Genomic DNA, 27,384 nt, shown 5'->3' with positions numbered 1-27,384 from the left:
GAAAAGAAAGTTGAAATCGCATCTGAGTGCGTGCTGCTGGAGAGCTTGAGCCGTGAACAGTGCCCACCAGGACTCTCCGCCTCACTGGTGGGACGGTAAGACATCTGTAGAGATACATTGCCTTTAATTCCAATTTTTGGTTTTGTTTCTCGCTCAAATTGTCTCCTTCTTTCTGGATCAACATATCTACATGGCCAAAATATTTCTGCTGCAGATGGGTGCAATTTCTGATGTATGATGCTTGTTAAAATATTAGTGGACATCAAACATTCTATTTATAATAAAAATACGAGTTGTTATGATTTAAGCATATGAAGAGTTTGGTTCCAATACCTTTTTTGCAGAATGTGATATATCCACTCATCCAATCACAGCACACCATTCTATGCAGTCTAGACAGTAACTACCAATCACAACGCACCAATCCACACACTCTAGACAGTAATGGCGGCGCTTTGAATACAACTGACATCCTAGTTTTCCTCATGTACTTTATGATCAACAAACAAGGGCTGCACAATAAATCAGATGTAATTGTCATGCGCATCTCGTTAGTAAAGTTGGTTCTGTGGTTAATAGTACCAGTAAATCTCCATCACCTGCTTTCAGGTGGAAATTATTCAGATGCATTTAATATAAAGAGCAGTTGACAACTGACAAGCTAAGCTATATTGCGTTCATTAGATGAATCACATTCGATTTTGAATGCAATATTGCATAGCTTATCAGTGTTAATGTTTTTATTAATGCCATTTATGTTTTTGTTAATACAGCACATAGCACTAGTAAACTAAATGAATGTAACATGGCAAAGATGAATGTACTCTTGGACATTGAATGTAAGGGAAATGGAAGCATCCGCCCAAGTTCTACTAGGAAGACTTAATGCGTGTTTCCAACACTTTATTGTGTTTCCAGATACTGCCTCGACATTTCTTACTCAAACTGTCGCTTATTTAATTACCCGACTTTCCCTGGGTTACTTGCATTTAATTAAGTTTGTCTCCTGCAAACTTTTGTGAGTTTGACATTCCTCTCAAGATGCACACTAGATCGTTGGCATTACTCTGGTGTCGCTGTGAATGTTTGCTGTCATATGGTAGTGTTGGATGATATACAGGCTTCGGAGTTTCCTCAGCAGAGGATGTGAATATTGGTGGAGTTCTGGGTGCTTTCAAGGGCTGCCAAGTTTTGTCAACAAAACCGCCAATAACTGCACAAAACTAGCCTAGTCACGTTCCGAGTGGGGTTCCCCAATTAAAGGGAGGTCGTGGCCTAATGGTCAAGAGTTGGACTCGCAATCGAAAGGTTGTGAGTTTGAGACTCGGGCCGGCAGGAATTGTAGATGGGGGGAGTGCATGTACAGTTCTATCTCCACCTTCAATACCACGACTTAGGTGCCCTTGAGCAAGGCACCGAACCCCCAACTGCTCCCCGGGCACTGCAGCATAAATGGCTGTCCACTGCTCCGGGTGTGTGTTCACAGTGTGTGTGACTTCACTGCTCTGTGCGTGTGCACTTTGGATGCACTTTGAATGGGTTAAAAGCAGAGCACGAATTCTGAGTATGGGTCACCATACTTGGCTGTATGTCATGTCACAATTTTTTTATTTTGCATTCCATGGGCTAAATGCCACGTTATTGGGGTCACTTCAACCCTAAAAGCAACCCACAGCAACAGTGTTGAAATAGCCCAATTCCACTGAAAAAATGCATAGCCCAATTCCAATGAAAAAATGTAGACTATAAAGTTAAAAAAAAATCTTAGTGTAAGGGCTTTCTTTATGCATTTACAGGGTTCAATTGCTATTGAGTTTATTAGCTAGTAAGGCATCAATCTTAAATGTAGTGTCCTCAGATAAGCAAGCAGAGGTGATGGTGGCACGGAACCAAAACTCCATCAATGATGGATGGAAGAAAAACCTTTGGAGAAACCAGGCTAAGTCATGGGGCCAGTTCTCCTCTGGCCAGACGGAACCAGCAGTTAAATTACAAGCTGCAACAAAGTCACATCTTCCAGAGGACTAAACTGGCTCCTGCTGTCCTGTGGCTGTCTGAGACAAGGTGCTATCAAGCTTTCATGGGAGTTAAGTCTGAGAATAGTTATGTTTTACAGTTCCGATATTTATGGTTATGTGTTTTTATTTTTTCTGCATAAAACATAACTATTATTACTAGTGGAATAATACCTGTTCATATTACTCCCAACAACCTCTATGATTAACTGTTGCTTAACTTGGCCTTTCTTTCTGCGGCCTGTCTTTTGTGGCATTCCCCTCTGTTAATTATCTTGTGGTATTTCCCCCCGTGGTCTATTTACATGGCCTTCCTCTCTGTGCCTACTGAGGAATTTAATTCTTCAGTTCCTTGGATTTTTCACTATGGCCCATCTAGGCATCTCCATCTGTGGCCTATCTAGACCTTTCCTCCGTGGCCTTTGTAGCTTTTCTTTAAGGCCTTTCAGGGCCATTCCATCTTCTGTGACCCGCCAGAGCTGTTTCCACTAGGGCCTATCAGGGTCTTTTCTTCTTTTATTGCCTGTTGGGGCCTACCCCTCAGTATGGTCTATTCGGCTTCTAGCACTGAGCTCACAGCTCGCTCAGCTTTCTCAGTTTACGAGAGAGAGTCTTAAAGCTTAGCAAGAATATACTGACCGGGTAATTGAGCTGCTACAGGCCAGCACACCAGCATGCTTTCCCCTCCCGGACACCACCAGCAAAGCGCATCAGTGTCAATTGAAGTTGACGGACCAGGATGATGTTGAGGCTGACCTCCACAGTTTTAAGGTCATTGCTGCCCAGGAGGGATGGGCAAAAGAGGAGTGGGCTCATATCATTGTGCCCTTTCTTACTGGGGAAGCCCAGTGAGCCTATTATTCCTTGCTAGCCCCATGTAATGAACAATATGACAACCTAAAGGCATATATCTTCACCCGGGTGGGTTTGTCTCCGACCTGCACTGCCCAGCAGATCCATCAGTGGACCTATGATGAGTGGAAGCCCGTGCGCCCCCAGGCAGCTCAGCTCTCATGACTTGTGCACCTGTGGCTGATGGCCGGAGCCCCAACTGCCTACCGGGCCTTACCCAGGGCAATGCGATGTGATACCCGGTCAGTATGACAAATCCCCTTAACATCGCCTAGCAGGTGGAAGCTGAAGCATCGTTCATTTGTGATGCCAGAGAGAGAGCGGCCCTGGCACCCCGAAGGGTGATGGAGCAGCGTTTACCCGAGGGCACCTTGCACACAGTCAGCAGGCCAGCAGAAAAAGATGTGATCAGCATTTATAGACATTCTGAACTCTATTGTGGTTAGACAACACGTTTCAGGACCTACTCATTGTCGAAATCATACTCTAGATTTAATACTATCACATGGAATTGATGTTGATAGTATAGCCAAAATTGTAAATTCTGCTTCTTGTCACAAGTATGGTAGAACCATCACTTCTACCACAAAAGACTGCTTTGTAAGTTATCTTCCAGATGTATCCGAATTCCTTAGCATATCCAAAACCTCAGAACAACTTGATGATGTAACAGAAACTATGGACTCTCTCTTTTCTAGCATTTTAAATACAGTTGCTACTTTATGCTTAAGGAAGGTTAAGGAAACCAGTCTGACACCATGGTATAATGAGCATACTCGCACCCTAAAGAGAGCAGCCCGGAAAATGGAGCGCAGCTGGAGGAAAACAAAACTAGAGGTATTTCATATTGCTTTGCTGGGAATGTAACCTATCCTACAGAAAAGCATTAAAAACTGCTAAATCCGATTACTTTTCTTCTCTTTTAGAAGAAAACAAACATAATCCCAGGTATTTATTTAATACAGTGGCTTAATTAATGAAAAATAAAGCCTCAACATGTGTTGGTTGACATTTCCCAACAGCACAGCAGTAATGACTTTATGAACTACTTTTCTTCTAAAATCTATACTATTGGAGTATACATTCTCTACTATAGAAGAGGAAGAATTGTAAAAACTTGTTAAATCATCTAAACCAACAACATGTATGTTAGACCCTATACTATCTAAGCTCCTAAAATAGGTGCTTCCAGAAGTCATAGATCCTCTTCTGACTATTATTAATTCCTCATTGTCAATAAGATATGTACCCAAAACATTCAAACTGGCTGTTATTAACCCTCTCATCCAAAAAACACAACTTGACCCCAAAGAACTAGTTAATTATAGACCAATCTCGAATCTCCCTGTTCTGTCCAAGATACTAGAAAAGGTAGTATCCTCACAATTATATTCTTATTATATTTCTAAAAGAAAAATGGTATCTGTGAGGATTTCCACTCAGGATTTAGACTGTATCTGATCGTGGTTGTATCTCTCTATTAGTTCTATTGAATCTTAGTGCTGCGTTTGACACAATTGACCACAACATTCTTTTGCATAGACTTGAACACTTTGTTGGCATTAATGGAAGTGGATTAACATGGTTTAAATCATACTTATATGACCGCCATCAATTCGTAGCAGTGAATGAAGAGGTATCATATCGATCACAAGTGCAGTATGAAGTACCTCAAGGCTCAGTAATAGGGGCGCTACTCTGCACACTTTATATGTTACCCTTGGGAGATATCATCAGGAAACATGGTGTTAGCCTTCACTGTTATGCTGATGATACTCAGCTCTATATTTCATCACGGCCTGGTGAAACACACCAATTTGAAAAACTAATGGAATGCATGGTCGATATAAAAAACTGGATGACGAGTAATTTCTTACTGCTAAATTCTGAAAAAAAACTAAATTCTGCTAAATTCTGAAAAAAAGTGTCAATTATAGGATCTAAAAACTCTGCATGTAATAACCTAGAATGGTGTCTAAGACTTGATGGCTGCTCTGTCAATTCTTCATCATCAGTTAGGAACCTAGGTGTGCTATTTGATAGCAATCTTTCCTTAGAAAGCCACATTTCTAGCATTTGTAAAACTGCATTTTTCCATCTCCAAAATATATCTACATTATGGCCTAGGCTCTCAATGTAAAATCCAGAAATGTTAATCCATGCATTTATGACCACAAGGTTAGATTATTGTAATGCTTTATTGAGTGGTTGTTCTGCAGGCTTAGTAAACAAACTACAGCTAGTCCAAAATGCAGCAGCAAGAGTTCTTGCTAGAACCAGGAAGTATGACCATATTAGCCCGGTCCTGTAAACACTACACTGGCTCCCTATCAAACATCGTATAGATTTTAAAATATTTCTAATTACTTATAAAGCCCTGAATGGTTTAGCACCTCAGTATTTGAATGAGCTCCTGTTAGATTATAATCCTCCACGTCCGCTACATTCTCGAAACTCAGGAAATTTGATAATACCTAAAATATCAAAATCAACTGTGGGCGGCAGATTCTTTTCCTATTTGGCACCTAAACTCTGGAATAACCTACCAAACATTGTTCGGGAGGCAGACACACTCTTGCAGTTTAAATCTAGATTAAAGACCCATCTCTTTAATTTGGTTTACACATAACACACTAATATGCTTTTAATATCCAAATCCGTTGAAGGATTTTTAGGCTGCATTAATTAGGTAAACCGGAACTGGGAACACTTCCCATACCACCCGATGTACTTGCCACCAGATCCAGTCTGTATCCAGATGACAGGGTCACTGCAGTCACCTGGATTCAGTACGTATCCAGACCAGATGGTGGATCAGCACCTAGAAAGGATCTCTATTTCCCTGAACGACAATGGAGACCAGGACAACTAGAGCCCCAGATACAGATTCCCTGTAAAGACCTTGTCTCAGATGACCACCAGGACAAGACCACAGGAAACAGATGATTCTTCTGACTGATTCAATCTGACTTTGCTGCAGCCTGGAATTAAACTGCTGTTTTCGTCTGGTCAGAGGAGAACTGGCCCCCAACTGAGCCTGGTTTCTCTCAAGCATTTTTTCCTCCATTCTGTCACCGATGGAGTTTCGGTTCCTTGCTGCCTTCATCTCGAGATCAACTAGGAAGGGCCCAGAACATCTCAACATTGGACCTCACCAAGGGATACTGGTAGGTGCCCCTGTCTCTGAAACTCCCAGGAAAAGATGGCCTTCAACACTCCTAGTGGCATCCTGGGTTCTCCTGTTCGGGCTACAAAAGGGCTCCCGCCACTTTCCAACATCTAATGGATATCCTTCTTCGGCCCCATCAAGCATACGCAGCCACATACTTGGACGACGTCATCATCCACTCAGAGAGCTGGGAAGCCCATCTGAAGCCCATCTACCATCACAGAGTGATAGTAGAAAATGACATCTCCGACTGACTGAAGCTAAGTACTTGGGTTACAAAATTGGAAGGGGACTCATCATGCCACAGGAAAAACTTTTTATTTTATATGTAAAATTTAGCAGGTACGGAAGTTCTAAGCGGCCATGCATTATAATTTTTTTCCTTCTTGTTTTCTCATTATAACGACTTAATTTTCTCGTTATCTCGACATAAGCGAAGTCGTTTTCTCGTTATAACGACTTAATTTTCTCTGAGAAGTTACAAAACTGCACCAGCAGGTGGCACTACAGACCTGAATATAACTGATGGGGTGTTGTACACTATCCACTTTACTGTATGCTGATCTGTGCAGTCTTGTTCATTACTGACATTTAATTAATTCATAAATCTTAAATGCTTGAATCAATATGTTTATTTTGTGTATTAAGTTCTGTGTAATAAAATAACTGCTTATCAAAACCAAGGTTCACGTCACTGTTTTCTGTTTGTACCTATATCTTTATTTGTGCTTCTTTTAGGCACATGATTAGGTAGTTAATAAGCAGAGATGTTCTGTTTATCTACAGTAGGATGGGATTTTACGATGTAGGATATTTGTGATGTGCTTCTTTTCCTTATTATTAAAGGGGGGTGAAATGCTCGTTTTCACTCAATATCTTGTTAATCTTGAGTACCTATAGAGTAGTACTGCATCCTTCATAACTCCAAAAAGTCTTAAGTTTTATTATATTGATAAGAGAAAGATTGTCTGTACTGATTTTTCCCGGAAAAACACGAGCGCCTGGAGGCGTGACGTGTGGGCGGAGCTAAAGAATCACGAGCGCGAGTAGGCTTTTGCGTTGAGAGCGTTTGGAAGCTGTGACATTACCAGTGTTTGGAATAACAGCGTTTAAAAGAACGGCGTTAGGTAACGACGTTATTTTTTCAGTAACGGGGTAATCTAACTAATTACTTTTCCCGTCGTTACAACGCCGTTACCATTACTGAAAATTAAATGCGGTGCGTAACTATGCATTGATTTAATAAACTATGCAATCCGAACGCATCCCCCGCTCACACAGCGAGTGAGGAGGTGGGTTAAAAACGAGATAAGCGATTATGATTAGCTAAGGCAGGAGTCATATATTTCATGGTAGCCAATCAGAGCCAGTGTTTTTACACACATGCCGGCACACGTGCCAGTGCCAGCAGCGCCAAACAAACACACACACGCAACAGCACAGATTCGCAGCAGCAGCAGAAATGGCAAGTTAGGAGCAATCCAATGAACAGTTGGCATTTTCAAGGTGGAGATATAAGCGCTACTTCAAATTAATTGTGGTCAAAGGCAAGAACGTGCATGTAATGTGTACATGTAATGTGTGACACGGATCTACAAAGCTAGTGGCCCAAAACACTTTTCTTACAAAGATAATACTTGAAGTTCAGGATAAAACTTCAATAAATAAATATAGAAAGTTATGTACGAACACCTGTCTGTTCTACTCATTTCAACTGACTTGTGAAAACTGCTAAAAAAAAATAAAAAATTATTTGACATATAGCAATTTTTTTTAGGTGTACATGTGGAAAGTGCAGTTTGATGCCAACATCGCATGTTGTTTACTTGATGTGCTCACGCGCCGATAGCGAAGTTAACAAAATATTTGAAGCAGTTTTACTCACCGCCTGCGGTTCCAACACACGATCGTGACCCTTTTTCGTTGGGACTGCATTATCCTTAAGAAATAAACGATATGCAAATCCGGCGTCAAACTGGGCCTTGTTTGTACAACAAGCATCTTCAAAATGCAGGGAACAAACACAAACACTTGCACAACTCCATTGATGCTCTGTAAAAATAAACTCCATCCACTGGTCCCTTAATGCTGTTTTTTTTTTTTTTTTTTTGGTAATCTGTGCAGGGTTGTCTTGCCCTGGCAACCAAAAACACACTTCTTTTGTGACAATTCGGTCTCTCGCTCTGATCAGTGAATGTCTGTGCTCTCAGTGCTCTGCTATACGGGAGCGCGCGTTCTTCCGGGGAGAAGTGCCCTTAGGACCCATATAAGGAAATTCCGCTCCATCTAACGTCACACAGACCCATACTTGAAAAAAACTTTCCGAAACTTGTGACAAACCGGAAGAGGTATTTTTGGAACAAAAATACTCCTTCAAACGTACAACTTAATTTTTGAAACTTTGTCCATGTTTAGCATGGGAATCCAACTCTTTAACAGTGTAAAAAAAACTCAGTATGCATGAAATAGCATTTCATCCCCCCCTCCCCCTTTAATCTTTACTGTTAACCACATTGATGAGAAATGTGATGTATATGTAAATTGCATAGGCTAATTTAGTTCAGTTTTGTTCTATAATTTTGTAATCGTTTTTTTTCTGCACACACACACATACACTACAGGTATACATGAACGATCTTTTCAAACAGAAGCTTGTAAAGCACATGATATATCTGTCACAGCATATAATGACTACTAAAAAAATTAAATTATATATAATTTTATTTCAGATAAAGGGACACTAAAAAGTGAGTTTAATCCAAGCAGCTCTAAAAGATCTTAGAGTTCTGCATCCTTCAGAAGTGTTTGAGGTGTTGCCATTTAAACATGTTAATCACAAAAACAAAACGTTTGGTGTACTGTCTCTGGAAAAATCAACGCTGATCAATGATTATAATTAATGATTATATAACAATGATTGATCAGCCTTTATTTATGTACAGTATTATTACCTAGGCGAAGCAAAATTAGCTGAAATATAGGCTACAGTCAGAGCGCCTGCATGGTTGTCCATCAGATGCGTGTCAAAGTTGAGTTCATTACTATAGCAACAGTAAAAACTGTCATGTCATTATTACGAGAAAACAAACTTTGGACCCACTTTTTATTAAGTGGCCTTAACTACTTACTTTCTTACTTACTATGTACTTACATTTTAATTAATAATTTAGTACAATGTACTTATTGTGTACATACATGTTTTTACATTGTACTTCTATTTAAAAAAAAACTACATGTAATTACATCTGTATTTAATTTCTGTAATTACATTTATAATTACACTGTTGACCCATACTTTACATCTTAACCCACCCTTAAATTTACCCATACCTCCAACCCTCTCCCTAACCTTACCCCATCCCACCTCAATAGCAGCAAAAGTGTTTTACAATACAATATGAACACAATAAGAACATTGTACTTATTTTATTATGTAAGTACATAGTAGTTAAGGCCACCTAATATAAAGTGGGACCCAAACTTTCGTTATGTCGAGATAACAAGAAAATGAAGTCGTTATAACGAGAAAACAAGAAGGTAAAAAAATATATAATGCATGGCCGCTTAGAACTTCCGCAAGCCGTAAATTAAACAATAAAACAAATTTGTTACTGTACTCTTAGTATACTAAACTGGTATACTTAATGCTTAATTGGAATAACTAATTTTGTCCTCAGTTTTATGGAAGTAGTGCTGAAGTACAACTAAAGAAATTCTTATTTGATTGTGCTAAAGTGGAACTATTGCAAGTCTACTTCAGGTGAACTAATTTTATACAGAGCTCAGACATATTATATACCTGTAGCGACTCATGAATGCCTTATTGATGCCTTATTCTACATGACCATATTTTATATCCATGAATCTTTCCCATACGTAAATGTAACAGCTACCTTTGTAAGTAATAAGCAGCAAATTAGTATTCTGTTTAGGCAAAAGTCATAGTTAATAGTGAGACCTGGACCCCAAACTAAAATATGATTAAAAGCATATACTTTTGAGTGTGTATCAGAAGAATATTTATTTTGGGACATACTACCACTTCATAAAATTGTGTCTTCATACAGATATATTTGACAACTGCTGTGAATCATCCAAGAAAGCAACATATGACTTTGGCCATAGAACTGCCTTTCTGTCAAAGTGAATGTGGTCTCAAATTCATTTCCTGGAGGGCCACAGCCCTGTAGAGTTTAGCTCCATCCAGCTCCAACTCACCTGATTGGAAGTTTCTAGTAATCCTGAAGGCCTTGATAAGCTTGTTCAGGTGTATTTATTTAGTATTGGAATTAAACTCTACAGGATTTTGGCCCTCCAGGAACTAAGCGTTGGACCACAAAAAAAAAAAAAAAAAAAAAAAAAAAACATTTGTAATTCAAAATTTGAAAATACAAGAACAAACAAACCTGGTTATGGATGCAGGGATGTCCAGACTGCATTCAACTCAGTAAATTTCAAACAAAACAGTGCAGAAATGGGAGCATATATGTGGTATGCATAATAAACTAATGTCAATAAGCACCCATTAGAAAGTGCAACCGTAATTGAATCTAAGCTTTCAAGATAAGACTTTTGTCAAGGAACAGAATGTTAATAAGTGGAAATGGTTTCTAATGACAGAGACCAAGCCTCCTTTTGTCAGGGAGAGTGCAGTTATGATACTCAGGGGATGTTGTGGAAAAATACAAATGGAGAGAATATTAGAGCCTCCCAGGAAGTCATTAAACCTAGAGTTAAATCCTTCAAAGTTTTTATATATATATTAGTGGTGGGCAAAGATTTATTTTTTTAATCTAGATTAATCTCACTGTGATCTTGACTTGAAATTAATCTAGAATTCTGCCGAAAGGCATTCAGAATATGTGTGTTACCCAAATAAAATTGACAAACAGTAAGTCTTTGAGAAGGGGTTTATCAAACTAGGTGGTCCTGTTTCTAAAATGCATCCCAAAGTGCTTGAAAAAGCTGTAAAATAATTCAACATTGCACAAGGTGCAAACAACATTACGCCTGTTTCACACCAATGTTTACGTTTTTTTCAAGTTTGTAGGTGTCAAGGTACAGAAACCAAATAATTAAATGTAAAATAGCACTGGATAGTCTTCAATGTAAAAATGAAATATACAATCAAACCTACATTTATTCAGACACCTTCAACATTTCTCACATTATTACAGTTTTGCTATATATATAAAAAATTATACCTGGTGTCTGAATAATTTTTGGTGTGACTGTTAAAACTATAAACTAATTCAGTCAAGAGCAGTGAGTGATTTTCTTTCATTTTCTTGGATTAACATTACAGCAGCCAGTAAAAGACAATGAAAGCATCCAATATAATACACAAACCCTATTTTTCCCTCAACTGTTTACTTTCACTTAAGAAATAACTGACAGTTTTTTCGAGCATAATTTCCAAGGTGGATATTTTGACATATTTTGTATGTATTTGACGGCACAAAAGCAAAAATAAGCAAATTCGATGTTCAAGTGTTTTGAGACGCCTTTCTCTTCGCAGAAGAGAGCTCGGTTCAGTGTCACTGTCCTTGATACGCAGCTCTCTCTCTCTCTCTCTCTCTCGTGCGCACCGAACACCAGTAACCAGCTACTCCATTCAGCTTTTCCGTGTCTCGTGGTTGGATGCTTTAATGTTTAAATCAACAAGCAGTAAGGCGTAAAAACATGTGAAAAGAATAAGCTTTCGTGACGATGCGCAGCAGTGGCCCGTCAACTGTCCTGAGCATCTTTTTAGGCTGGCTTCAGCCAGTCGGTTATATAAAATATCAAGGTGAAAGTCATCATAGCTTGCTTATTATAGACTCAGCTCCCAACCCAACTTTGAGAATAGATTAACGCCGATATTTTTTTTATCGTCCGATAGAGTCTTGCGTTAATGCAGCACGTTAACCCTGATAACGGCCCACCACTAATATATATATATATATATATATATATATATATATATATATATATATATATATATATATATATATATATATATATATGGCATAGCAGCAGTAGCTGGTCTTCTTGTGGTAAACCCTAGCCTATTCCAAAAAGAAGGAGTGCAGGAGGCCTCCACAGGACACTGGAAGCGGCAGTATCTGTGGCCCTTTGGTAGGGTTCCAAATTTGTTGGTGTGACATCAAGAGTGACTGACTGAAAGGGAATGTCTCGGTTATATACAGTACAGACCAAAAGTTTGGACACACTTTCTCATTCAAAGAGTTTTCTATGACTATGAAAATTGTAGAGTCACACTGAAGGCATCACGGGCTATTTGACCCAGAAGGAGAGTGATGGGGTGCTGCGCCAGATGACCTGGCCTCCACAGTCACCGGACCTGAACCCAATCCAGATGGTTTAGGGGTGAGCTGGATCACAGACAGAAGGCAGAAGGGCCAACAAGTGCTAAGCATCTCTCGGGGAACTCCTTCAAGGCTGTTGGAAGACCATTTCAGGTGACTACCTCATGAAGCTCATCAAGAGAATGCCAAGAGTGTGCAAAGCAGTAATCAAAGCAAAAGATGGCTACTTTGAAGAACCTAGAATGACATATTTTCAGTTGTTTTACACTTTTTTGTTATGTATATAATTCCATATATAATTCCACAGGTGTTAATTCATAGTTTTGATGCCTTCAGTGTGAATCTACAATTTTCATAGTCATGAAAATAAAGAAAACTCTTTGTATGAGAAGGTGTGTCCAAACTTTTGGTCTGTACTGTATGTAACCCTCATTCCCTGAAAGAGGAAACAGTGTTTTCACGTCCTGTCGCCATAGCTTCTGTACCACCGCTGAGAGGCCAGGTCACCGGCTTGACTCCTCAGCGAAAATCTGAATATGTGCTGCATCGACTGCATACTTATACTCACACTGTGATCAGTGGCAGCTGGATGCAACAATCGCATGCCGATGTGTATTAGCTTGTTTAGTTTACACTCAAAGTAGATAAGTCTACTTTGAGATTAGTAGATTAGCAAACTCATCTAATCTGCGGCCTATTATGCATCAAACTAAGATTGATGTAAAGACAAAAAGCACTGCCATCAAGCATTTTTAAACATTCGCTCACTAAAATATAAATCATTTCTAATCAACGACTTTATAACCACAAATAATCTGGATTTTATGTTTCTAAATGAAACATGGATAGAAGAAATCTGCAGTGCAACAATCCTTAATGAATCAGCCCCTCCTAACTTTACTTTCATGAGTGTCTGCAGGACTGTTAGGAGAGGTGGAGGTGTAGCTGCTCTATTTAAGGATGTCTATCATTTAGGGGTGTAACGATTCACTTGTTTTCTCGATGCATCGATTACAAACCCTGTCGATTCATATGCATCGATCTTGAAACATGATTTTTGAATCATGAATTGCCGACCTTGGACAGTAATCGATTCAAAATGCTAATAATCGAATGAATCGTGATTTCTATAGCGATTCAATGCTTTCAAAATGTATACACATTAAATTACTACACGCACGAATTAATGGAGACCTTGAAGAGTGTTCGTGAATCATGCCTCTTATCTGTCCTTCACGCGCTCCACTGTTTACCGCCTGAGACTGTCACAGGATTGCGCTCGCACTCCGTTCGTCTCTGACGCAGCTGACTTTTGATCTATAGGACTCATGGCCAGTAATAGGCTACTAACGTGAAGTAGTTTTACTTTTCTGTAGTTTGTCAGTGGCTCTTTGCATCTTACCGATGGAGTTACCGGAGCCTTCGACAGCTGTATTTATTGCATGGACGGAGCAGAAATGTGTCTAAATCATTCGCACAGATCAATTGAATGATAAATGTTTTTAAACAATGCGGATGAACGGAATATACAAAGGAAAATTAACCACAGCATTAACAACGACCCTGAAATAAGAGCGCGAGATTTATCTGATAATCAGATGCATGAAAGTAGCGTTTGTTTCATTAGCAAACAGACATCTGGCGCGTTTTCTCTCAGAATCATTCGCTGATGGAGAGGAAAAGTTAAATAGAGATGAAGACGTTTTCACACTGAAAGAGAAGCGATCTCGCTCTCATAGACGTGCCAGGCTATATCTGCAGCTAAACTGAATAAAAGCAGAATGATGAAAACACAATTTATGAATGATGCAGTGCTAGTTGACATTTATTACAGTACAGAAACTATACAGTATATTTTCTACCTTATTCTGTGCAGAAAATTTAAATAATTGCTAATTAAATGTAGCCTAGTATATAAAACAATCATAAAATTGCCATTAGGAAAAAAATATTGATTACAAATGATTGATTATTCTCCAGCAGTGTATTTGATTTATTACAGCTAATTAAAAGTAATTAAAAAAGAAGATAATTCCTTGTAAAAAAATAAATAAATAATAATAATTATAATTTCTGTCACTTCTGAAATTATGGCTACGCCCCTGGTGTGACAAAATGTTAGCTTATACATAATACTCTTTAAGCTCTTTTTTAAAAACTTGGGTTACATACATTTTTACGTATGCCATGTCGCATCATTAAACAAGCATTTAACAATGGACAAAAGTTTTTTTTTTGTTTTTTTTTCTAACCTATGGTTCTCTAACCATAAATGCTACTGTAATTTGCCCCCTGACTAAGCATTTAAAGAATTTAGTAGAAGCATTTAAATAATCCTGTGAATGCACTTGAATCGTTATAATCGAATCAAATCTAGTTTAATTGTGAATCGAATTGAATCATTCTAAATTTGCAAAAATCGTTCTTGAATCGAATCGAAAACCTATGAATAGTAATTAAATCGAATTGCTGCCTTGCCAAAGATTAACAGCCCTACTATCAATGCAAGCAAGTGTCATTTGGTCAGTAATTGTCTTTTGAATATCTAGGGATTGTGCTGAAATATGTTCCATGCATTCTGTTCATTATTATTTACAGACCTCCAGAATATTCTCCAGTCTTTGTTGAAGAGGTCACAGAAGTGTTTTCAATGATTTCCTCAGAGTTTGACTGTTTTCCTATTGCAGGGGATTTTAATATTCAGAATGCATAAAACAAAACTACAAAAGAAATGATAACGGTTCTAAACACTTTTGACCTGATTCATCATGTGCATGGATCCACAAACAAAGGTGGACACACTCTGGAACTAATAATCAGTAGGGCTCTAAACATTTCATCCATTGTTATTAAGGACGTAGCACTATCTGATCACTTCTGTATTTTCTTTGATATATTGATCTCTGCTACCACTGAATCTAGATCTGTCTCTGTCAGAAGGAGATGCATAAATGAGAACACAAGTGTACTAGTTATGGAGGCTATATCTTTAACACCAAGCATTTCTGCAGACTCTGTTGATATTCTCCTTGATTCCTTCAACTCAAAAGTTAAGAATGTTATTGATGATATTGCTCCAATAATAGTCAGTAAGAAAACAAACAGACAGAAATCCATTTGGGGAAGATCAACAGCAGTTCAGACTATGAAAAGACAATGCAGAAAAGCCGAGCAGATGTGGCGGAAGACAAAACTTGAAATTCACTATAGCATCTATAAAGACAGACTTCATTCTTTTAATGTGAAACTAGCCACAGCTAGACAGAATTTCTTCTCAAACCTCATAAACAGTAACGTCTCAGGTTACGAATGTAACCATAGTTCCCTGAGTAGGGAACATGACACTGGGTCCTCTAGGGGGCCGCTATGGGGAACACCTCGTCTTGACCCTTGTCTGAAGCATACATTGAAAAAACACCAACTTGTTGGCCGGCAACAGCCTCTGACGTCCCTACCGGCGAGACTATAAACAAGCACCGGGAGAACACGTCATTTACTTCTTTGTCTGAAGCTTGCATCCAAAGCATGGCAGGGAGCTAGAGGATGCATTCGTAACCTGAGACGTTCCCTTTCAAGGGAACTTCAAACTGTGTACTCTAGGGGGCCGCTATGGGGAACAGTATACCCATGCCGCAATGCTGAGGGGAGTGCAGGCCAGAATCATGGCGAACACTAAGTACCAACTCTACCATTTCCATGGGAGTTGCCCCTGGGACGTTTAGACGGCTGTTTGTGACAGTATCCCTTACAGTCAAAAGTCCTACGCTACATACCCAACTTAATTGTTAGGGCCTCGTCCCAGGGTAGATATGAAAGCTTGGAATCAGGAAAGATTCCTTTAAAGGGATACGGCTAAGAACCTAGCATTTTCTACCAAGTCTTGCCTGTCACACAGGGGCTACCGCTAGCTTACGCATAAGCTTGCTGAAAGAGCTGTTTCAACAGTTCTCTAGTAGCAACAGCCTGTTTAGATAGGTATCCGAGGATACATAGGTGGAGTGTCGACCAAGATGAACAGTGTTTTTACCAACTCAAGAAAGGACACGAAGCAACCGTGCGAAGCCCTCACCATATAGGATTTTAGAAAGAACGCAGAATACTAGTGTGCGAGCAGCTAATAGATGAAATGTTGCATCTCAAAACAGTATGATTGAGAGTCATCAACTCGATCTATGGAAACAATACTGGAGCGCTCTGGTGAAAAAAACAGAGAATTCAGACTCATTTGAGAGGCGAACGCCAAGCTCAGATTAGCTCGCTAATAGGCGACCCTTTTTGGAAAAAGGGGAGCACTGCTAAACTTCCGTGAGAATCACCCAAATAGCCCCTCATGTTGAGGGAAGCGATGCTTGAGGTGTATAAATAAATACACACTGGCTGAATGAAGCCTAAGGAACCTAATCATCTCAAGAAAGGGAATGAAGCAGAGCGCGTAACCCTAACCATACAGGATTTCAGTAAGTCTGCAAAGTCTTGCGTGCAAATTTACCACTTACATGGATTTTAGAAAGTGCGCAAAGTGTTCATGTGCACACTGACCACCATGTGGTTTTGAGAAGGTACACAAAGCTTAGCTTGTGTACCTAAAGGTTCCTAAGCATCACAGAGGTGCTGAATCGCACGGGAGAGGCAAGCTCAAATTTTATAAACCTCGGACAAGGGGAGCATCACCTGAGGCAGCATATACAAGAGGAATTCAGTAAGCAGCCAGGAGACCCCTCAGGGTGACCTGGCAGGACATCCATGAAATTCCCTGCAGTGCTGTGCCAGGCCTGATGATCAAGGAGGCTAACTCAGAAACCTGTGATCTCAGCAGCCTAATACCAGAAAATGAAGCTGGATGGCTGGTGCTGTCAAGTGTTTAGTAAACACTGTAACTGAGCACTGCAAAGGAAACTCACAGAGTTTATTAGTAGACACATAACCACCAGAAATTTAATACACATAGGTATATACAGAGAGGGTTACATTTACTCACCCACTCTCCTGGGGGATGCTCAGGGGGTGCCTCCTTTTAGTCTGGACCATCAGAAGTGTAGTTGCTATGAACATAGAACCATAAAAAACATTATAGGTCCAGCATAGGAGACTGTTATGTGAGAGATTTCCACCTAAGCTCGATCAGGTGGAGAGCTGGTGGTTACAGGGGAATTAGGAAGGGGAGGATAAAAGCAGAAGTTAAAAATCCCCAAAAGGAACGAGTAGATACCTCGGTATTACTCCGATTTGGAGGAGAACGCTGCCTTGTCTAGATCAACCCCTTAGGTTCTGCTTACCTCCTCGTGACCCACGATTCCTCTAACCCCTGCCCTCAGGTCGGGGAGGAGCGCGAGTTGCGACACTAGCCTTCTGTGCCCGTCTTTGATCCTCAGATTGAGACAGGCCAGGACCCCTATGTTGTTTTGGCTCAGACCTGGAGCTTTGTGGAACAAAGGATCTGAAAGCAGCGGCCTGCTTGGTAGCACGGAGAGAGATCTGTGGTGCAGCGCAGCTCGGCTACCTGATCAGAAAAAAGGCCCCTGCCTTTCTTTCTGCAGAAAGAAAAAAACATTCAGACAGATCCACCTGTATTCTCACGATCTCATTCTCCTTCGTGCCTCAGCAGCGACCGGTCCTGAACCACAGGAAACAGATTTTTTTTATTTTTCTTTCAGAAGAGAGTCGAATGAGAGCGGAGCTTTTTCCATTGAAAAAACACTCACAATGCATGCAGATTGCCTCCTCAAAGACAATGCGTGCTCTTCACCCAAACAAATGGGGCAAAGATCGCGTGTGTCATCAGGTGTCAAATAACGCAGACACGGATGCACACATTGTCTAAACGCTTGGTAGTTGTCGCCATGATAAACAGAGAAAGATAGCTCTGAAGCAATTGCTTTGAAGCAATTAATAGGAAAATTCTGGAAGACATAGTGCAGCACCTAAAATCATCAACCTGCTATCTTGACACACTTCCCGCATTTTTTCAAAAGTGAGCTTAACTGCTTAGAAGCAGATCTTTTTGAAAACTGCAGTTGTTAAGCCCCTCCTGAAAAAGAGCAATCTTGATAACACCATTTTGAGCAATTTTAGACCAATATCTAATCTTCCTTTTATAGGCAAAATTATAGAAAAGGTAGTATTTAATCAGCTGAACAAATACTTAAAGTCAAATGAATAAATGATATTCGCTTAAATTGTGGCTGTGGTAAAATATCGGTGCTGGTATTGCTAGATCTCAGTGCTGCGTTTGACACTGTCGATCATAACATACTACTAGAGAGACTGGAAAACTGGGTCTGTCTTTCTGGGATGGTACTCAAATGGTTCAGGTCATACATAGAAGGGAGAAGCTATTATGTGAGTCTAGGAGAACATAAGTCTCAGTGGACGTCCATGACATGTGGAGTCCCACAAGGCTCAATTCTTGCACCGCTCTTGTTTAGCTTTTATATGCTTCAAATAATGAGAAAGAACCAAATTGTCTATCACAGCTACGCTGATGATACCCAGATTAACCTAGCCTTATCTACAAATGACTACAGCCCCATTGACTCCCTCTGCCAATGCATTGAAGAAATTAATAGTTGGTTGTGCCAGAACTTTCTTCAGTTAAATAAGGAAAAAACTGAAGTCATTGCATTTGGAAACAAAGATGAAGTTTTCAAGTTGAATGCATACCTTGACTCTAGGTGTCAAACAACTAAAAATCAGGAATCTTGGTGTGATTCTGGAGACAGACCTTAGTTTCCGTAGTCATGTCAAAGCAGTAACTAAATCAGCATACTATCATCTAAAAAACAATGCAAAAATTAGATGTTTTGTTTCCAGCCAAGACTTGGAGAAACATGTTCATGCCTTTATCACCAGCAGGGTGGACTATTGAAATGGGCTCCTCACCGGCCTTCAGATAAAGACCATCAGACAGCTGCAGCTCATCCAAAACGCTGCTGCCAGGATTCTGACTAGAACCAGAAAATCTGAGTATATCACACCAGTCCTCAAGTTCTTACACTGGCTTCCAGTTACATTTAGGATTGATTTTAAAGTACTTTTACTCGTCTATAAGTCAGTAAATGACCTAGGACCGAAATATATTGCAGATATGCTCACTGAATATAAACCTAACAGACCACTCAGATCACTAGGATCGAGTCAGTTAGAGATACCAGGGGTTCACACAAAACAAGGGGAGTCCTCTTTTAGTCACTATGCCGCCCACAGCTGGAATCAATTCCAGAAGAGATCAGATGTGCTAAAACACTAGTCACATTTAAATCTAGACTTAAAGGGATAGTTCACCCAAATAGCAAAATTATGTCATTAATAACTTACCCTCATGTTGTTCCAAACCCGTAAGACCTCCGTTTATCTTTGGAACACAGTTTAAGATATTTCAGATTTAGTCCGAGAGCTCTCAGTCCCTCCATTGAAGCTGTGTGCAATGTATACTGTCCATGTCCAGAAAGGTAAGAAAAACATCATAAAAGTAGTCCATGTGCATCAGGGGGTCAGTTAGAATTTTTTGAAGCATCACAAATACATTTTGGTCCAAAAATAGCAAAAACTACGACTTATTCAGCATTGTTTTCTCTTCTGTGTCTGTTGTGGGAGAGAGTTCAAAACAAAGCAGTTTGTGATATCCGGTTTATGAACGAAATCATTCGATGTAACCGGATCTTTTTGAAACAGTTCATCAACTCGAACTGAATAATTTTAAACGGTTCAATTCTCCAATACCGTTAATCCACAAATTACTTAAGCTGTTAACTTTTTTAATGTGGCTGACACTCCCTCTGAGTTCAAACAAACCAATATCCCAGAGTAATTCTGGGTCTGGCTAATTCTTACGGGTTTGGAACAACATGAGGGTAAGTTATTAATGACATAATTTTGCTATTTGGGTGAACTATCCCTTTAAAACTAATCTGTTTAGCTGTGCATTTTTGAATGAGCACTGTGCAATATCCGAACTGATTGCACTATATTTTCACAGTTTTTTAATGTAAAATAATTTTTTAACTGTTTTTAAATTCATTTTAACTAAGTAAATTTTTTAATCATTTAAAAAAAAAAAATGGTTGTGATGTCCTCTCTTAATAAATGGTAAATAAAAATGGTAAATGGACTGCATTTATATAGTGCTTTCAACAGACCACATGGCCATCCAAAGCGCTTTACATTTTCCCTCACATTCATACACTCATTCACACACCAACTGCGGTGTCAGCCATTCAAGGCGCCATCCAGCTCGTTGGGAGCAGCAGGGGTTAGGGGTCTTGCTCAAGGACACCTCGACACGCGGGGGATTGAACCACCAACCTTCCGGTTTGTAGACAACCTACATGAACCACTGAGCCACTGCCGCCCTCCTTAATACACCCTCCTTGCCATCTAAGCCTCTTCAGGATACATCTTGCTTAAATGGCAGGGGATACACAGCAGCAGGTCAGGCTGTGGCTTCAATGCATACAATATCGGTGCTCCAGGCATATCAGGCTGATCTACAGAAAGACCTGGATAAAGACCTTTCTCCTGATGAGGAAGCTGAACTGTGCCGCACCACAGATCTCACTCTCCGTGTTACTAAGCAGGCTGCCTCTGCCATGGGCAGGTCATGGCAGCTATGGTAGTAATGGAGAGACACCTGTGGGTGAACCCTGCAAATATCGGGAAGAAAGAATCCAAGTCTGTCTGGTTTGGTTCAGCTACAAAATCAGACATTAGAAGACTACAGAGAACTGTTCGGACTGTTGAAAGGATAATTGGTGCTTCCCTGCCCTCCCTTCAAGAACTACATACATGATTGAGGAAAAGGGCTCAGAAAATCACTCTGGATCCCTCACAGCCAAGTTATCCTCTTTTTGAACTTTTGCCATCTGGCAGATGTTTCAGAAGCGCAAATACCAGGATCCGAAACTAGGATCTGATATATATATATATATATATATATTATATATGTAAGCCCAAAAGCCTAGACCCATATTCACTGTCTATTGGATGTATATATGTAGTCGTCTAATATCATGTAATAGCATGATTTGAGCATATGGCTAAAAAAATTTGCAAACATATAACAAATAAGCAAGCACAAGAAAGACTGTTGCAAGCAACCTTATCTACAGCTGAATTCAGCACCACACAGACGCACTGCAGCACACACACTGAAATTTACAAGAATCTCTAACCAAAGCAGCCAGCTAAAAGAGAATACTGTTCTACAAATTTCTAATCTACAACAGGGACACAATTGTCCAGAAATAATGGTAAATAAGCCTTACCTTTAGCAGAAGATTTTTTTTCTAGACTTTGTGAATGAAAAATGGTTAATTAAATCCTCTAAGTCCATTCCCTTGACTAGTTTGGATTTAATAGCCAGCTGGGAGAGTGCAGACAGCTACTTCTGTCTCATTGTTGTCCTGAGTTCATTCTTCACTCCTTTAATTTGAGAGAAGGATCTTTCCCTCGCAGCTGTATATTTATATAGTGCTATAAACAAAATACATTACGTCAAAGCAACTGAACAACATGCATTAGGAAAACAGTGTGTCAATAATGCAAAATGACAGTTAAAGGCAGTTCATAATTGAATTCAGTGATGTCATCTCTGTTCAGTTTAAATAGTGTCTGTGCATTTATTTGCAATCAAGTCAACGATATCGCTGTAGATGAAGTGACCCCAACTAAGCAAGCCAGAGGCGACAGCGGCAAGGAACCAAAACTCCATCGGTGACAGAATGGAGAAAAAAACCTTGGGAGAAACCAGGCTCAGTTGGGGGGCCAGTTCTCCTCTGACCAGACGAAACCAGTAGTTCAATTCCAGGCTGCAGCAAAGTCAGATTGTGCAGAAGAATCATCTGTTTCCTGTGGTCTTGTCCTGGTGGTCATCTTAGACAGGGTCTTTACAGGGGATCTGTATCTGGGGCTCTAGTTGTCCTGGTCTCCGCTGTCTTTCAGGGCAGTAGAGGTCCTATCTAGGTGCTGATCCACCATCTGGTCTGGATACGTACCGGATCCGGGTGACTGCAGTGACCCTCTGATCTGGATAGAGACTGGATCTGGTAGCTATGGTGACCACAGAATAAGAGAGAAACCAATTTATATTAGCATAGATGCCATTCTTCTAATAATGTAGCAAGTACATGGGGTGTTATGGGAAGTGTTTCTGGTTCCGGTTTACCTAATTAATGCAGCCTAAAAACGGATTTCGATATTAAAAGCATATTAGTATGTTATGTGTAAGCCAGGTTAAAGAGATGGGTCTTTAATTAATCTAGATTTAAACTGCAAGATTTTGTCTGCCTCCCGAACAATGTTAGGTAGGTTATTCCAGAGTTCAGGCGCCAAATAGGAAAAGGATCTACCGCCCGCAGTTGATTTTGATATTCTAGGTATTATAAAATTGCCTGAGTTTTGAGAACATAGCGGATGTAGAGGATTATAATGTAAAGATAGCTCATTCAAATACTGAGGTGCTAAACCATTCAGGGCTTTATAATTAAAAGCAATATTTTAAAATCAATACGATGTTTGATAGGGAGCCAGTGCAGTGTGGACAGGACCGGGCTAATATGGTCATACTTCCTGGTTCTAGTAAGAACTCTTGCTGCTGCTTTTTGGACTAGCCGTAGTTTGTTTACTAAGCGTGCAGAACAACCACCCAATAAAGCATTACAATAATCTAACCTTGAGGTCATAAATGCATGGATTAACATTTCTGCATTTGACATTAAGAGCATAGGCCGTAATTTAGATATATTTTGGAGATGGAAAAATGCAGTTTTACAAATGCAAAAAAACGTGGCTTTCTAAGAAAAGATTGCGATCAAATAGCACACCTAGGTTCCTAACTGATGACGAAGATTGACAGAGCAGCCATCAAGTCTTAGACAGTGTTCTAGGTTATTACATGCAGAGTTTTTAGGTCCTATAATTAACACCTCTGTTTTTTTTTGTTGTTGTTTTTTTCAGAATTTAGCAGTAAGAAATTACTCAAAATCCAATTTTTTTTATATCGACTATGCATTCCATTAGTTTTTCAAATTGGTGTGTTTCACCGGGCTGCGAAGAAATATAGAGCCAAGTATCATCAGCATAACAGTGAAAGCTAACACTTTGTTTCCTGAGGATATCTCCCAAGGGTAACATATAGAGCGTGAAGAGTAGTGGCCCTAGTACTGAGCCTTGAGGTACTCCATACTGCACTTGTGATCGATATGATACATCTTCATTCACTGCTACGAATTGATGGCGGTCATATAAGCAGATTTAAACCATGCTAATGCACTTCCATTAATGCCAACAAAGTGTTTATTTATTGTTATTTACCCATTTAATTATAGCACATTAAGTTGCTGTGTTTAGTATGTTTGAAATTTAAAGTGTGTATCATCCTAATTAAAAAAAGAGTTTACCCCAAAATTTACTGTATTTAATTATTTACTCCCTTTATGTCATCTTCACATGACAAACCTGTTAGTTTTGATTACCAGCGTTCTTCAAAATACCTTCCTTTGAGTTCTGCAGAAAAACAAAAGTCAGGGGTTAAAAAATAGGGCAGTTATTGATGTAATAATGTAAATGATAACAGAATTATGGGTTAACTATACTTTAAATTCAATTAGTAGAAACACTTTTCACTAGTCATCACTGTGTAGAAAAAAAGATAACAGTGAATGCCACAATAAAATGCTTGAAACATAAACATTCATTACATCCATAGCTTCCTGTTGGTCAGTTTGTCTCTTCAGTTAAGATTCCCCGCAGTTGTTGCAGAAAACACATTATTTAGTAAAATCATGGTCAGTGTAGACATGTACAGTGTAAACTTATTTTCTCATGGGCTCTAAATGTTCCTTGCAATTTCCGTCGGAGAAGTATAATAAAGATGATGTCCACTGCTCAGTGTTCACAGGTGTCGGAGGAACTGAGGAACCCTTTCTTCTGCGATGACATTTCTCTTGGTTACTACAAAACATAGGTTAAAAGACATTTGTGGCACATTTAAGATAAATATTCAGTTTTACCTGTATATCTCTACATGCTAAGTGGAGATGCAACTAAAGTAGCAACAAAACTGTGATTCTGTGTTTGGTCGTGAGTAATATTGTCACCATGGTATTGTTTTAAGTAACTTAGAGTAACTGCCAAGTTGGAGTTTGCCACTGTGATGCCCCATGAGCCTCCGAGTCAAGCCTCTTTCAATACTTCACCCCTTTCTAAGGGGTCTCAGTCCAGGAATCCCCTCAGTGCCTCTCACACCTGCCAGAGTGGTGGCACAGATCCACAGTCATCAATCACGGTGAAGTCAGAGCAGTGAGATGAACTTCTAGTAACTGAACAAGAGCCGTCATCTGAAAGAAAGAGCCATCTTCAAGGGGTCTTACGAAGAAGGCAAAGGAGAAAACGCCAGGATGCATTATGCAAGATTTTAGGCAAGCCTTTCAGGAATGCAGGAAGTTTGCAGAATCACATGTCGGTACACCAGAAGGAGAGACCTTTCTGCTGTGGATTGTGTGGGAGTCATTTTAAATCCAAATACATCCATGAGAGAATCGATAAGGTGATTATCGCTACAGCTGCCTGAAGTTTTGAAGGGTTTTTTCTTGTTCAAATAATGTCAGATATCACCTTAAGGCAGCTCCCTGTCATCGCTCATCATCCAGAAAATAAATACTACATGAACACCATATTAGATGCACTGATGTGCAAACTAATATATTAAAGTAAACAACAGGGATCTCTGCTTTTCTTTTGAAGTTTGTGATTTAAAAATATTAAAGAATATCTATCCATTCAAAATCTGGTTCAGAACAAACAGTCTGGCTACCTGCGTGAATTTCAATTTGACATGATTTCAAAGATTGAAATGCAAATATTGGTTGCATGCATTGTATTAGTTCTTCTTATCCATCAAAAAAAATGTCAGCAGTACCTTGATTGTATTGTGTTTAATTATATAAGCAATGCAAATAGGTGCCTCCTCAGTTCAATATCTACACTGAGAAATGAGAAGCTCTGGTTCTGTGATTTCGTGGTCAAATTGTTGCATTAAAAAATAATAATATTCCACATTTTTCAATGCTATGCAACTGTCCATGCTTAAATGTTCACAGCATTCATTATAACAGTTAGGGTTAGGGTTAGGACAGTTGATGAGAACAGTGATTCTGTGTTATGTTCTCTTATACATCATGGCAATTTCTGATATATGATCTACTTATAGCATGCCTATGTTAACAAGAAAAAAAGTGGATATCTGAAACTTATATAAAGGATGTTATGGTAGTTTCAGTTCTTTATGCATAAAAACAGCAACATTCTATTAAAATGTTCTTAGTATTAAATCAGACTGTTCTTAGCATTGTCATACTTATTTAATGATTTCATGTTCCCATAAATAGCATTTAAAGCTGCAGTCGGTAACTTTTGACGCTCTAGCAGTTAATAAACAGAACTGCTTGCATCTTGCGGAAGAACATCATAGCCGGATCTACTTCTCTCTGTTTATGTCTATGAAGAATCACAAAGGTACTGGGTTACTCATCCGCGGCACCCCGATGCTATCTAAAATAGTCTGAATATAAACACTTATTATAGGTGCACCCTAGTGATTCAGGACAGGCTAAAAACACGGTTTGGAAAATGAATTCATGGTGTACTCACTTATTATATACATTTTGTAAATTTTGAACACAAACAAAGTTACGGACCGCAGCTCTGATTGGTTGTTTCTTACCAGGAGCGATGGAGTTTCTGCAAATGGCAATAGGACCACTGGGAGGAGCCAGAGGAGCTTGATTTTTGTTTTCTTCACAGATTATCTGTCTCATATTCTACTGTCAGGACATAATGACAGGTTTAACAAATATGTAAAAAATAAATTTTTACAAAAGTTACCTTCTGCAGCTTTAATCAAACAATGTTACCCCATTTAATTGAATCTTAATGTGCGCACACTTTATAATATTAATGTAGCTCAGCTAGTAGAGTGTGGTGCAAACAACGCCAAGGTCAAAATTCCTAAGTGAAAGTCTATGAATAAAAGCATATCTGCCAAATGCATAAATGTAGCTAAATATAAAGCAAAAACCAGTTTTGATGTAAACCTAATGATCTGCCATGATAGTGATATTTATGTATGAAAATACAACCCCATAAGCAGATTTAGATTAAACGTGTCTAGTGTGCATGGATGTCCGAGCAATCCTCAGAACATCTTTATCATTGTTGGTATATGCCAGTTTTCTACATGAACCACTAGGTGGCGACATATCTTAAATTTGGTTTCTCCACCTTGTGACCTTGTGGGAAGTAAACGGAGTGTTCATGGGGAGATATAAATCAAAAGTTCAACCAAACTACTATTCTGTGATAAATAATATATATATATATATATATATATATATATATATATATATATATATATATATATATATATATATATATATATATATATATTAATTATTAAAAGAAGGATTTCATGAATGGAGTCAAAAAAAATTCAACATAATTTTTTTTAACCGGTCATCATTACTTGTAGACATTATAATAACAATGATTTCCCTACAGACAGTGTAAATGTGGACAAACTAACAGAACTCTCTCTTTCTCCCTCTCTTTTAAATTGATTAATATAGCCCATATTGCTTGCTCAATGGAATGGAGATGTGGTAAATCCTGTGTTAAAGTCCCTCTTAGAATTCACAGTTGGTTGATGGCAGAGAATTATTATCTAATTTGGGGAAATTTACCTTAATTGAAATCCATTGCAGGGAGTTTTTGATCATTTTATGCATTACTCAAAATGCATAAAATGATCAAAAACGCCCTCCGCTAGTACACTGTAAAACCCAATGACTTCTAGCTCATTTCACTGGAGGAAACTGATTACCTCATTTGTAGGCTACTGTAATGTATTTCATAGAGTTCACTGAAAGAACATTTCCTAAAATATAATTAATCTGGCAGCTGTGGTGAAGTGCACAGCAAGGCTTGGTGCGGGGCTGAAGTCGTGCAAAGCAAGAAAATAGTCCTTCATCGATGAGAGGCAAAGAAGAGC

Source organism: Carassius gibelio, chromosome B11, assembly GCF_023724105.1.
Source record: "Carassius gibelio isolate Cgi1373 ecotype wild population from Czech Republic chromosome B11, carGib1.2-hapl.c, whole genome shotgun sequence".
NCBI lineage: Eukaryota > Metazoa > Chordata > Actinopteri > Cypriniformes > Cyprinidae > Carassius > Carassius gibelio.
The sequence above is the reverse complement of the archived record's forward strand: the minus strand, read 5'-3'. Positions refer to the sequence as shown.